At 47.2% G+C, this 14663-nt stretch overlaps 1 protein-coding gene across 1 annotated transcript in view; it reads left to right on the forward strand.

Annotated features, from left to right (window-relative positions):
- Window positions 1–14663, forward strand: part of RAD21L1 (RAD21 cohesin complex component like 1) — a 744671-nt gene that overhangs the window by 191552 nt on the left and 538456 nt on the right. The window lies entirely within an intron of this gene.

Genomic DNA, 14663 nt, shown 5'->3' on the forward strand with positions numbered 1-14663 from the left:
CCTCTTTTTGGTGCCTTACCGCAATTACGAGTTTCGATTTCGCCGTCGTGATTTTTCCGCCCATGTCATCGAAGTCTCCCAGCGGCTTCAAGAAGTGCACCCAGTGCGCCCGGGTAATCTCGCTCACTGATAGACACGCGTCGTGTCTTCAGTGTCTGGGGGCTGGGCACCGCCCGCAGGCCTGTAGTCTTTGCGCCCTTTTACAGAAAAGGACTCAGGTAGCGAGATTGGCCCAGTGGAACATTTTGTTCTCGGGCTCTTCGTCGGCATCGGCACCGGGAGTATTGAGTGCGTCGACAGCGTCAAAACCTCCGTCCTCGGCCGCGACTGTATAGGTTGCATCGAGGCATCGACCCTCTGCATCGTCGGGGCCGAGACATCGGAAAGCTGCATCGGCGTCGGTGGTACCGGGACCTCCACTAGTGCTGATGTCGTCAGACGGTGGTGCTTTGACTGGAGTGCAGGTGAGGGCTGTCCATTCCCCTGCTGGTGGCGGTGAGCCTTCGGGTGGGTCTCCTCCTACCCTGAGGGCTCCTGCGGTACAGCCCCCCCGAGACCGACCTTCTTCGGCCTCGGCCCCGAGGAAGCGACGGCTGGATTCTACGTCCTCCTCATCGGTACCGGGAAGCTCCGGTGACATGCTTCGTTTGAAAAAGTCAAAGAAGCATCGACACCGGTCTCCTTCCCGCGTCAGTACCGAGAGCTCTGGGTCGCCGAGGGAGTTTGCACCCAGTAGGCATCGGCACCGGGAGGACCGCTCACCCTCTGTTCAAGAGGTGTCGATGCGCTCCACCTTGGACAGCCCGGAACAGCCTCCACGCCCGGAACAGACTCTGACTTCGACACCTGCATCGGCTTCCATGTCTTTCTCCACAGCCGCCCTGCACGAGAGTCTCCGGGCTGTTCTCCCAGAGATCCTGGGAGAGCTGTTGCGCCCTTCCCTTCCGGTACCGGGGGTGCTTGCGCCACCGGTACCGTCGAGTGAGGCGCCGGCTGGCCCCTTGCCCGGGGTGAGGTCTCCGACATCGGTGCCGCTTGCGGTACCGACTGTGGTCGCCTCCCAGGAAGGCTCCCCGACGAAGTCGGCGGAGGGAGCTTCGCCAGTGCGGGCGAGGGAGTCTACCTCTCGACGCTCACACCGTGGCCGTGGTTCCACAGAGTCGAGCCGGGCACGGCTTCAGACACAGGTTCATGAACTTGTGTCTGATACCGATAGTGAGGCCTCGTGGGAGAAGGAGGAGGACATCAGATATTTCTCTGACGAGGAGTCTGATGGCCTTCCTTCTGATCCCACTCCCTCCCCTGAAAGGCAGCTTTCTCCTCCCGAGAGTCTGTCTTTTGCAGCCTTTGTCTGGGAGATGTCTACGGCCATCCCCTTCCCGGTAGTTGTGGAGGACGAGCCCAGGGCTGAAATGTTTGAGCTCCTGGACTATCCTTCTCCACCTAAGGAAGCGTCCACAGTACCCATGCATCATGTCCTCAAAAAGACATTGCTGGCGAACTGGACCAAGCCTCTAAGTAATCCCCACATTCCCAAGAAGATCGAGTCCCAGTACCGGATCCATGGGGACCCAGAGCTGATGCGCACTCAGTTGCCTCACGACTCTGGAGTTGTGGATTTGGCCCTAAAGAAGGCTAAGAGTTCTAGGGAGCATGCTTCGGTGCCCCCGGGCAAAGACTCTAGAACCTTAGACTCCTTTGGGAGGAAGGCCTACCATTCCTCTATGCTCGTGGCCAAAATTCAGTCTTACCAGCTCTACACGAGCATACACATGCGGAACAATGTGCGGCAGTTGGCGGGCTTGGTGGACAAGCTCCCTCCTGAGCAAGCCAAGCCATTTCAGGAGGTGGTCAGGCAGCTGAAGGCGTGCAGAAAATTCCTGGACAGAGGGGTATATGATACCTTTGATGTTGCGTCCAGGGCCGCTGCTCAAGGTGTGGTGATGCGCAGACTCTCATGGCTGCGTGCCTCCGACCTGGAGAATAGGATCCAGCAGCGGATTGCGGACTCGCCTTGCCGTGTGGACAATATTTTTGGAGAGAAGATCGAACAGGTGGTAGAGCAGCTCCACCAGCGGGATACCGCTTTCGACAAGTTCTCCCTCCGGCAGCCTTCAGCTTCTACCTCCACAGGTAGACGTTTTTATGGGGGAAGGAAGACTGTTCCCTACTCTTCTGGTAAGCGTAGGTACAATCCTCCTTCTCGACAGCCTGCGGCCCAGGCTAAGCCCCAGCGCGCTCGCTCTCGTCAGCAGCGTGCGCCTCAGCAAGGCCCCTCGGCTCCCCAGCAAAAGCAAGGGACGAGCTTTTGACTGGCTCCAGCAGAGCATAGCCGACATCCAAGTGTCAGTGCCGGGCGACCTGCCAGTCGGAGGGAGGTTGAAAGTTTTTCACCAAAGGTGGCCTCTCATAACCTCCGATCAGTGGGTTCTACAAATAGTCCGGCAAGGATACACCCTCAATTTGGCCTCCAAACCTCCAAATTGTCCACCGGGAGCTCAGTCTTACAGCTTCCAGCACAAGCAGGTACTTGCAGAGGAACTCTCCGCCCTTCTCAGCGCCAATGCGGTCGAGCCCGTGCCATCCGGGCAAGAAGGGCTGGGATTCTATTCCAGGTACTTCCTTGTGGAAAAGAAAACAGGGGGGATGCGTCCCATCCTAGACCTAAGGGCCCTGAACAAATATCTGGTCAAGGAAAAGTTCAGGATGCTTTCCCTGGGCACCCTTCTTCCCATGATTCAGGAATACGATTGGCTATGCTCTCTGGACTTGAAGGACGCCTACACGCACATCCCGATACTGCCAGCTCACAGAGAGTATCTGCGATTTCAGCTGGGCACACGTCACTTCCAGTACTGTGTGCTACCCTTTGGGATCAAACCAGGTTGCCATGTATTACATCAACAAGCAGGGGGGCACCGGATCTCGCCCCCTGTGTCAGGAAGCCGTCAGCATGTGGCTCTGGGCTCGCCGTCACGGCATGGTGCTCCAAGCCACATACCTGGCAGGCGTAAACAACAGTCTGGCCGACAGGTTGAGCAGGATTATGCAACCTCACGAGTGGTCGCTCAACTCCAGAGTAGTGCACCAGATCTTCCAGGTGTGAGGCACCCCCTTGGTAGATCTCTTTGCATCTCGAGCCAACCACAAAGTCCCTCAGTTCTGTTCCATGCTTCAGGCCCACGGCAGGCTGGCATCGGATGCCTTCTTCCTGGACTGGGGTGAAGGTCTGCTGTATGCTTATCCTCCCATACCTCTGGTGGGGAAGACTTTGTTGAAACTCAAGCAAGACCGAGGCACCATGATTCTGATTGCTCCTTTTTGGCCGCGTCAGATCTGGTTCCCTCTTCTTCTGGAGTTGTCCTCCGAAGAACCGTGGAGATTGGAGTGTTTTTTGACCCTCATCACACAGGACGAAGGGGCGCTTCTGCATCCCAACTCCAGTCTCTGGCTCTCACGGCCTGGATGTTGAGAGCGTAGACTTTGCCTCTTTGGGTCTGTCAGAGGGTGTCTCCCGCATCTTGCTTGCTTCCAGGAAAGATTCCACTAAGAGGAGTTACTTCTTTCTATGGAGAAGGTTTGCCATCTGGTGTGACAGCAAGGCCCTAGATCCTCGCTCTTGTCCTACACAGACCCTGCTTGAATACCTTCTGCACTTGTCTGAGTCTGGTCTCAAGACCAACTCTGTAAGGGTTCACCTTAGCGCAATCAGTGCATACCATTACCGTGTGGAAGGTAAGCCGATCTCAGGACAGCCTTTAGTTGTTCGCTTCATGAGAGGTTTGCTTTTGTCAAAGCCCCCTGTCAAACCTCCTACAGTGTCATGGGATCTCAATGTCGTTCTCACCCAGCTGATGAAACCTCCTTTTGAGCCACTGAACTCCTGCCATCTGAAGTACTTGACCTGGAAGGTCATTTTCTTGGTGGCAGTTACTTCAACTCGTAGAGTCAGTGAGCTTCAGGCCCTGGTAGCCCAGGCCCCTTACACCAAATTTCATCATAACAGAGTAGTCCTCCGCACTCACCCTAAGTTCTTGCCAAAGGTTGTGTCGGAGTTCCATCTGAACCAGTCAATTGTCTTGCCAACATTCTTTCCCCGTCCTCATTCCTGCCCTGCTGAACGCCAGCTGCACACATTGGACTGCAAGAGAGCATTGGCCTTCTATCTGGAGCGGACACAGCCCAACAGACAGTCCGCCCAATTGTTTGTTTCTTTTGATCCCAACAGGAGGGGAGTGGCTGTGGGGAAACGCACCATATCCAATTGGCTAGCAGATTGCATCTCCTTCACTTACGCCCATGCTGGGCTGGCTGTTGAGGGTCATGTCACGGCTCATAATGTTAGAGCCATGGCAGCGTCGACAGCCCACTTGAAGTCAGCCACTATTGAAGAGATTTGCAAAGCTGCGACGTGGTCATCTGTCCACACATTCACATCTCATTACTGCCTGCAGCAGGATACCCGACGCGACAGTCGGTTCGGGCAGTCAGTGCTTCAGAATCTGTTCGGGGTTTAGAATCCAACTCCACCCCCCTAGGCCCATGTTTATTCTGTTCCAGGCTACACTCTCAGTTAGTTGGATAAATTGTTAGGTCAATCTCAGTTATGTCCTCGCCGTTGCGAGGCCCAGTTGACCATGTTTGTTGTTTTGAGTGAGCCTGGGGGCTAGGGATACCCCATCAGTGAGAACAAGCAGCCTGCTTGTCCTCGGAGAAAGCGAATGCTACATACCTGTAGAAGGTATTCTCCGAGGACAGCAGGCTGATTGTTCTCACAAACCCGCCCGCCTCCCCTTTGGAGTTGTGTCTTCCCATGTTTTGTCTTGCTACATATGGGACTGACGAACACGAGCCGGTTCGGGCGGGAAGACGGCCGCGCATGCGTGGTGCGCATGGGTGCGCGAGGACTAGCAAAGGCCTTTGCTAGTGAAGTTCCGATTGGAGGGGCTGCCGTGGACGTCACCCATCAGTGAGAACAATCAGCCTGCTGTCCTCGGAGAATACCTTCTACAGGTATGTAGCATTCGCTATGTGTTGGATCCCTTGGATAAGGTTAAGCAGCTTTGTTGGCACTGGAAGGATTTGCCAATTTCCCTTTTGGGTAGAGTGCATTGGTGAAAATGATCTTTCTTCCTAAATTTTTGTATCCTTTGCAGAGAGTTCCAATCTGGGTTACCCAGAGGGATGAAAGGCTGTTTCCTTCTTTAATTAGATCTTTTATCTGGTGCAATAAGCTCAATTATCAAACGTATGGCATCCCAAAATGAAGCCAGCTTGGTCCTTATGTACCAGATGTGGCATTATTCGTTGAAGTCTTCTTGCTAGTATTTTGGTGAACAGTTTATAGTCCGGCCCCAGCAATGAAATCGGGCAATATGATCCACAGTTCTGAGGGTCTTTTCCCAGTTTCATCAAAATGGTGATATTTGCCAATCGCCAGGAGTACGGCAGTTCAGCCTGTAGCTCTAATTTATTGAAGGCTCAGACCAGAAGCAGGGCAAGGAGCTCTCTATAGCATTTGTAGAATTTATTGATAAAGCCATCCAGTCCTGGGGCCTTCCCATTAGGTAAATCTTTTATAGCCTAGGTGACTTCATCTAGAGTGATAGTTGTGAGAGAACATCCCCTTGGAGCTGCAAGAGCCTGAGTAGATCAATCTGGGCCAGGTAGTCCCGGGTCTCTCGAAGTGGGAGCATGCATGGTCTTCTGCCTGTCTCTCTCAGTGGCAACCTTTGCAATTGGATTCTGAGAGTGAAGGGAGATGTTTGGAACCTGTCTCTGTGGCAGGCTCTTTGGCTCCTTCCTCAGTCTGAATTAGGCTTGGTAGCAACTTTCCTATTTTCTATTTTTTTCTGAGGGAGTTGAGGAGGGAGTGATTCTGGCTCATAAGGAGGATGTTCCTACAGCAATTAACATTTTTTCCCCAAAGAGGAAATAATGTCCTTTATTGTTGAGGCTCTGAATGTTTATAGCTCAGAGTCACTCAGTCTCTGCTCCTGGAATGGATAGCATTCTGTAAACCACATAGTGTGTTCCCTGTACATGAGGCTATGTGCATGCTCATTTCGGTTCAGATTCCAGTGTCAGAGTGGTCTGCGCCACAACTCACAGATGATCTTGGGAGGCCTGCATTACCTTAAGTTGATTCTTCTTTGGCTGCATGAGCAAAACAGAACAAAAAACCTCACCCTTGTGGTGGTGGTGGTGGTGGTGGGGGGGGGGGGGGGGGGTGGAATGGCCTCAAAGGATGTGCAGGATGGGACATTGGGGTCTTCTTGACCTGCTCCTGTCCCTGGCCTAGCTCCCTGCTCTGCTCTCCATGGCCGCACAGCATGGTCGAGTCTAATGGCCGCTCCCAGGTCGCAGTCTCAGTACCATATCTGGTTGAACTTGGCGCTGCAGCCCTCAGTCGCACTTCTTAGTACCACTGTGGGAGGCTTTGGTTGAGTCCTGCAGGGCCTTGCCTGAGGGGTTTGGTCCCCATCCCCCCACTCCTTTTCCCTGTTTACTCTTGGTGTATTCCTCACAAGCTCCCCTTGCACAGCTCCCAGGCAGTGGCATACCAAGGGGGGGGGGGGGCGGTCCACCCTGGGTGCACACCGCTGGGAGGGTGCCGCGCGCCTGTCTGCTCCGCTCGTTCCGTGCTCCCTCTGCCCCGGAACAGGTTACTTCCTGTTCCGGGGCAGAGGGAGAATGGAACGAGCGAAGCAGACAGGCGTGCGGCACCCCCCCCCCCCCCCAGCAGGTAAAAATGCACCGGTGAGAGGGTGTCCTTTTGCCGGGGGGGGGGGGCACATCGGCGATCCGCCCCGGGTGTCAGCCACCCTACGAATGCCACTGCTCCCAGGCTTTCCAAATGTGCTCCCTTCAGAAACACATATACCAAATAATGATAATACTATTAATAGTTAATTCAGTTGGCCTGGCTACTACTACTACTACTACTATTAAACATTTCTATAGCGCTACTAGACTTACGCAGCGCTGTACAAATTAACATGAAAAGACAGTACCATTATGCCCTTTGTCAGGGGCTAATGATTTTGTAAAGTACTAAGTAGGGATTTTCCTTCTAGGTGCACTCAGAGAGCTGGGGACAGTGGAGATGCTGGATCCCCAGGCGAAGGTAGGCTGGAGCAGTCAGGTAGACCAGCACATATCTGCCCTGGGGTACAGCATGCTGACGGCACATGCTGCATAGTCTTTAGAGCCAGCAGCTGAGTAGGGGTACTGGGTTATTTTTTTTTTTTAAATAGTGTGTACACGTGGCTCATTCAGTCTGTCAGCCTTTCTGTCAGTGAGCATTTTACATATTCTGTTCCCTTCCCCACCCCTCCCTTCAGCACCAAAAAAAAAATATATATATATGTGGATATTATAGTAACTTAGTAAATGATGGCAGATAAAGACCTGAATGGTTCATCCAGTCTGCCCAACAAGATAAACTCATTTTACATGGTATGTGTACCCGAGTTTGATTTGTCCTTGCCATTCTCAGGGCACAGACCGTAGAAGTGTGCCCAGCACTGTTCTTGTACTATGTTCTGAAGCTATCGTCGAAGCCCCTTAAAATTTACACTCCAGCCCATCCATATCTATTCAGTCACGATCAGGGCGTAGACCGTAGAAGTCTGACCAGCATCGGTTTTGCTTCCCATTTACCGGTGTTGCCACCTAATCTCCACTAAGATTCCATGGAACCATTCCTTCTAAACAGGATTCCTTTGTGTTTATCCCATGCATGTTTGAATTCCATTACCGTTTTCATCTCCACCACCTCCTGCGGGAGGGCATTCCACATATCCACCACCCTCTCTGTGAAAAAATACTTCCTGACAGTAGTCCTGAGTCTACCCCCCTTCAACCTCAATTCATGTCCTCTAGTTCTACTGCCTTCCCGTCTGAAATCCAAGTAGATTAAGTCTAGCGCACGGCCTTCATCCAGTTCTTTGGTCACCCAGTCAAAGAAGTCAATAAGATTTGTTTGGCAGGATTTTTCTTTGAAAAAGCCATGTTGCCTTGGGTCCTGTAACCCATTGGCTTCTAGAAAGTTAACTATCCTTTCTTTCAGCAGCGACTCCTTTATTTTTCCTACCACTGACGTGAGACTTACTGGTGTATAGTTTCCTACTTCTTCCCTATGTCCACTTTTGTGAAGAAGGACCACATCCGCTCGTCTCCAATCTCGCTGAACCTCTCCTGTCTCTAAAGATCTATCAAATAAATCTTTAAGAGATTCCACCAAGACCTCTCTGAGCTCCCTCAGTATCCAGGGATGTATGCCATCCAGCCCCATAGCTTTGTCCACCTTCAGATTCTCCAGCTGTTTATAAACGCTTTCTTCTGTAAACAGTGCGGTATCCACTCCATTCCCATATATTCCCTCGGCAGCCAACCGCGATCCTTCACCAGGATTTTCCTCTGTGAACACCGAAGAGAAATAATTGTTTGGCATGTTCACTTTATCCTCATCACTCTCCACATAGCCATTCTCATCATCTTTCAGTCTTGCAATTCCATTCCTGTCGTTTACCATTCTCCAATATATCTAAAAAAAGGTCTTGTCACCTCTTTACATCTTTAGCCATTTTTTCTTCCGCTTGCACTTTCGCTAGCCGTATTTCCCTCTTTACTTTGAGTTAATCCGATAATCTTTTCCATGATCCTCTCATTGCGTTCTTTTTGTATTTCTTGAACAAAGCCTCTTCTGCTCTTATTTTTTTCAGCTACTTGTTTGGAGAACCATATAGGCTTCCTGTTTCTCTTGTTTTTGTTTACTTTCCTTGCATAAAGATCAGTTGTCATATTTATAGCAGCCTTTAGCTTTGACCACTGATTTTCCACTTCTACGCCTCCCCACGCCAACAGCTCCTTCTTCAGATATTCCCCCATTTTATCAAAATCAGTACGTCTGAAATCCAGTACTTTGAGTTTTGTGTGTCCGCACTCTGCCTTCGCCCTTTCAAACCATATTGTCTGATGATCACTATTACATAGTTGGGCACACACCTGGACATTGGAAACACTTCCTCCATTCATGAGCACTAGATCTATCATCAACCCTTCCCTTGTGGGGTCTGTCACCATTTGTTTGAGCAAGACACTTTAAGAGGCATCCACAATCTCCCTACTACTTTCTGATTCTGTAGACGGGACGTTCCATTAGTACATAAGTACATAAGTAGTGCCATACTGGGAAAGACCAAAGGTCCATCTAGCCCAGCATCCTGTCACCGACAGTGGCCAATCCAGGTCAAGGGCACCTGGCACGCTCCCCAAACGTAAAAACATTCCAGACAAGTTATACCTAAAACTGCGGAATTTTTCCAAGTCCATTTAATAGCGGTCTATGGACTTGTCCTTTAGGAATCTATCTAACCCCTTTTTAAACTCCGTCAAGCTAACCGCCCGTACCACGTTCTCCGGCAACGAATTCCAGAGTCTAATTACACGTTGGGTGAAGAAGAATTTTCTCCGATTCGTTTTAAATTTACCACACTGTAGCTTCAACTCATGCCCTCTAGTCCTAGTATTTTTGGATAGCGTGAACAGTCGCTTCACATCCACCCGATCCATTCCACTCATTATTTTATACACTTCTATCATATCTCCCCTCAGCCGTCTCTTCTCCAAGCTGAAAAGCCCTAGCCTTCTCAGCCTCTCTTCATAGGAAAGTCGTCCCATCCCCACTATCATTTTCGTCGCCCTTCGCTGTACCTTTTCCAATTCTACTATATCTTTTTTGAGATACGGAGACCAGTACTGAACACAATACTCCAGGTGCGGTCGCACCATGGAGCGATACAACGGCATTATAACATCCGCACACCTGGACTCCATACCCTTCCTAATAACACCCAACATTCTATTCGCTTTCCTAGCCGCAGCAGCACACTGTTGAAATCTCCCAACAGTAGCACCTCCCATTTCATACTAATCTTTTGAATATCTTCTATCAGATCCTTGTCTAGCTTCTCCGTTTATGCTAGAGGTCTGTAGATAACCCCCGTGTGGATACAGGTTCCATCTTCTCTTTCCAGGACGATCCATAAAGCTTCTTCCTTTCCCTAGGTTCTCCGCATTTCAGTCACTCTGATATTGTCTCTCACATACAGCGCTACTCCTCCACCTCTTTGGCCCTCTCTATCCTTCCTAAAAAGATTATAGCCTGCTATAGTCACATCCCATTCATGGCAATCATTGAACCATGTCTCTGTAATAGCAACAATATCCACGTTTTCTTCAGATATCAGGGCTTGCAAGTCTTGAACCTTTTTACCTAGACTATGAGCATTTGTGCTCATTGCTTTCCATGTGCTTAGTGAGTTTAGATGGTGTTCTATATTTAGATGACCTTTCCCTCTGCCATCATATTTATTCTGGGGGTGACTTTCTAAATTCCCTTGTTTCCTCTTGTCACCCCTGCCTTCTAGTTTAAATGTCTAGAAACATACTTTCTGAATTTCTCCCCAAGGAACCTTTTTCCCATCACAAAAAGATGTAGCCCATCATTACAATACAGCCTGTTGTTTTTCCACGTATTACCTCATGTTCCTATGTATCTAAAACCTTCTTCTTTACACCATGACTCTAGGCACTTGTGGATTTTATTGAAATCCACCGCTTTGCGTAGTCTTTCCTCTCCCCCCATTTAGGAATTACTTCAGAAAAAGCCACAGTCCAAACCAAAGATTTTAGTCCCTCCCCAATCTTATGGAATGCTGTCTGTGCTTTAAACTTGCTATTGTTGGCCAGGTCATTTGTCCCCAGGTGAATTACATCAGTAATTTAAATCTTGCTCTCGGATCACTTTCAGTATTTGGTTGGTACATCTTGTAGCAGAAGATCCTGGAAGCTATTTCACTAGGTTGGAACCCTTGAACTGTGTTCCTAAGTTAATGCCTCTGATAATGGAGTCTCCGAGCAGTAAGAGTTTTTGCTTTTCACTAATCTGTCATTGTTTGGGGGATGTTTCTTGGGTTGTTCTACTTTCATTGCCTCTGGTTCCACCACAGTACTTCTTTTTTCAGCATCATAATGATGCAACGCAGCAAAAGAATTTGACAGGGGCAAAGGTTGGGAGGGTAAGTGCTTCTGTGTCACAGATCTTAGTCTACCAGAGCTTACTGTGACCCATTTATTCCTCTGTTGTTTCATTCTCTGTGGCAGTGGTGGTGGTAAGTTGGCTGGAAATTGAATAATGCTGGATGCTTCTTTAATTGTAGCTAATTCCTTCTTGAGTTTGTTGATCTCATCTTTCAAAGCTGATATTTGGAGATAGATAGTACAAGCTTTAAGGTTCCAGATAGATTGCCTTAGGATTAAATCAGAACATGTATTGCACTGAATGAAGGTCATATTGATGTGATTCACAAGTGTGAAAAGGTGAAGTATGATAGGGTATACCAAGAAGTAGGATTGACCAATTATGGTGTAATGAAGATACTTGTCCCTTGATTACCCTATATAAAGGGAGTTCACTTAGGGGTGGGTGGGACTAAAGAGTCAGACTCTTTGCAAGTGAAAAGACAGTTTTTGTTTTGTTTTTAAAAATAAGATAGAATAGAAGCAGTTTATCAGGAAGATATTAAGACACAGGTAACATCAGTTTACAATCGAACCAAGTCTGAAAATGCTCAGCATAGCTCAGACAGCTCACAAGGTAAACGTAAGTTCTGTTTTTCTTTTACCACACAGCTGTATACAAACTGCTCGTCCTCCAGAGGTTTGCAGTCTATGAGTCACCAGATGCTATGTAACCAAATTGATTGAATTAAGTCTCTGACACTGAAGATTCAAAACACAATTCAAATAAACACACCTTTAAGACAGGATACCAGAGTCACCATATTCTGTATAACTAAATTAAGTCACTTGGCACAGGTTCAAAACACAGTTTTAATGACAGCACCTTTAAGACAATTCCAGCATAAAAATCTGAAATCACAGGCACAGAAGTTCAAAACACAGTTCATTAAAAGTACCTTTAAGACAGTACCAGCATTTTAAAAATGAATACATTGGATACATTGCACTCACACACTGTTCTTGCCAGGACAAATTGGCAGTTAGAATCCTGTCTTCTCTCTCTCAGTCCATTCAGAGAAGAATTAAATTCCCTGCTGGTAGGAAGGCATAATACCCGGCCCTCGCTGGAGCTGGTGCCAACCCCTGGGTAGTGGAAGTGGATCCTCCACCAGCAGACCTGTCCCTGGAGTGGTGTCGCCAGGCTGTATCTGGTGGTTCTGGACCTCAAGAAGGCCAACTTGCCTGTTCCTCTTTAGCCCTTCCCCGCACTGGCGTTTTCTTTACCTTGCAATGCTAGAGGCATCTCTTTCAATTTTGAGCGATGCCATTTGAGTTAGCTATGATGCCCAGAACCTTTTCCCAAGGTTGTGGTGGTGGTAGCCGTCTTCCTGAATAAGGAGGGAATCAGAGTGCATCCCTTTCCGAATGACTTGCTGTTCAGGGCCTTGTTGGATCAGGCAAGTCAAGTAGCTACTCGGGTCATGGCATTTTGCAGTCTCGAGGTTGGGTTATCAACCTGCACAAGAGTCATCTGGTCCTGACGCAGACTTTGGAATGTCTGCTACTACTACTACTACTATTTAGCATTTCTATAGCGCTACAAGGCACACGCAGCGCTGCACAAACATAGAAGAAAGACAGTCTCTGCTCAAAGAGCTTACAATCTAATAGACAAGAAATAAAGTAAGCAAATCAAATCAATTAATGTGTACAGGAAGGAGGAGAGGAGGGTAGGTGGAGGCGAGTGGTTACAAGTGGTTACGAGTCAAAAGCAATGTTAAAGAGGTGGGCTTTCAGTCTAGATTTAAAGGTGGCCAAGGATGGGGCAAGACGTAGGGGCTCAGGAAGTTTATTCCAGGCGTAGGGTGCAGCGAGACAGAAGGCGCGAAGTCTAGAGTTGGCAGTAGTGGAGAAGGGAACAGATAAGAAGGATTTATCCATGGAGCGGAGTGCACGGGAAGGGGTGTAGGGAAGGACGAGTGTGGAGAGATACTGGGGAGCAGCAGAGTGAGTACATTTATAGGTTAGTAGAAGAAGCTTGAACAGGATGTGAAAACGGATAGGGAGCCAGTGAAGCGACTTGAGGAGAGGGGTAGTATGAGTAAAGCGACCCTGGCGGAAGACGAGACGGGCAGCAGAGTTTTGAACCGATTGGAGAGGGGAGAGGTGACTAAGTGGGAGGCCAGCAAGAAGCAGATTGCAGTAGTCTAAACGAGAGGTGACAAGGGTGTGGACGAGGGTTTTGGTAGAGTGCTCAGAAAGAAAGGGGCGGATTTTACGTCTGGGAGTATGATTCGTTGTGATCTGGACAAAAAAAACAGCACCACGGGCCTTTAAAAATGGAACACAGTTCTTTAATGAATGAGCCTTGACAAAAAGACCCGACACGGGCCGTGTTTCGGTGACTAGCACCTGCGTCAGGGGTCTACATAGAATACAAAACATAGAAATAATATATTTTTAAAATTTTTTTAAAATATAATTAGTAAAACCAAAGATTAATATTTAGACTCATCAAGCATACATATATAAGTCTATATAAACACCTAAAGCATTTAATATTTTAACATTCTCATATATTATTATATAGTAATTTAAAAATAAATGGATAATTAATCAAAACAAAAATGGTAACTCACCACAGTGATGACGTGGAAAACTTGGGGAATAACTCGAATATATTCCTCTACAATATATTATTCCTTACTTTTGGACAAAAAATTTTTCATATATTAATATATGTTTAAAACACATTTTAATTATTTATAATATATTTTATAAAAAGGTCATATTATATAATACTGGCTATAACTAAATTTCATATTCATAAAAGCTTAAACTAACAGGTCAAAAATAATTTTTTAAAACATTTTAAAATATACAATAAATTTCAAACATTACACTGATAATATCATAAACCTTCAAAAACATTCAAATCAGCACAGAAATGAATAAATATATACATCTTCAAATATAAAAAACCAAAACTATAATATCTAGTGGCATTAATTGATCTTAATTTTAAAAAGACAACATTTTGTCACTATATGTATATGTGTACATATACACACACACACACACACATACACACATACACATACACACATACACATATATATATATACACATGCATGTGTGTGCATGCATACACACATATACACATATATTATAGCATTAACAGGGCTTCTATTATCTTTTGGAGCTCTGGGTATATTTGTTTCGTTATCTGCCAATTACAATTAATTATGTAAATTTTATTTGTAACTGCTAATAGTATTTTAGCTAGTGACAAAATACCTTTAAAATTTGCATTTATTTTGTTATCTGCCAATCACAATTAATTATACAAATGGCATCTTAAATAGTGACAAAGGGTTAACAGGGCTTGATGAGTCTAAATATTAATCTTTGGTTTTACTCATTATATTTTAAAAAATTTTTAAAAATATATTATTTCTATGTTTTGTATTCTATGTAGACCCCTGACGCAGGTGCTAGTCACCGAAACACGGCCCGTGTCGGGTCTTTTTGTCAAGGCTCATTCATTAAAGAACTGTGTTCCATTTTTAAAGGCCCGTGGTGCTGATTTTTTTTTTTTTGTTTGGACTTTAGTTTGTACTTTGTTCCCTCTCTTT

This window comes from Microcaecilia unicolor, chromosome 8 (assembly GCF_901765095.1).
Source record: "Microcaecilia unicolor chromosome 8, aMicUni1.1, whole genome shotgun sequence".
In the NCBI taxonomy this organism is placed as follows: Eukaryota; Metazoa; Chordata; class Amphibia; order Gymnophiona; family Siphonopidae; genus Microcaecilia; species Microcaecilia unicolor.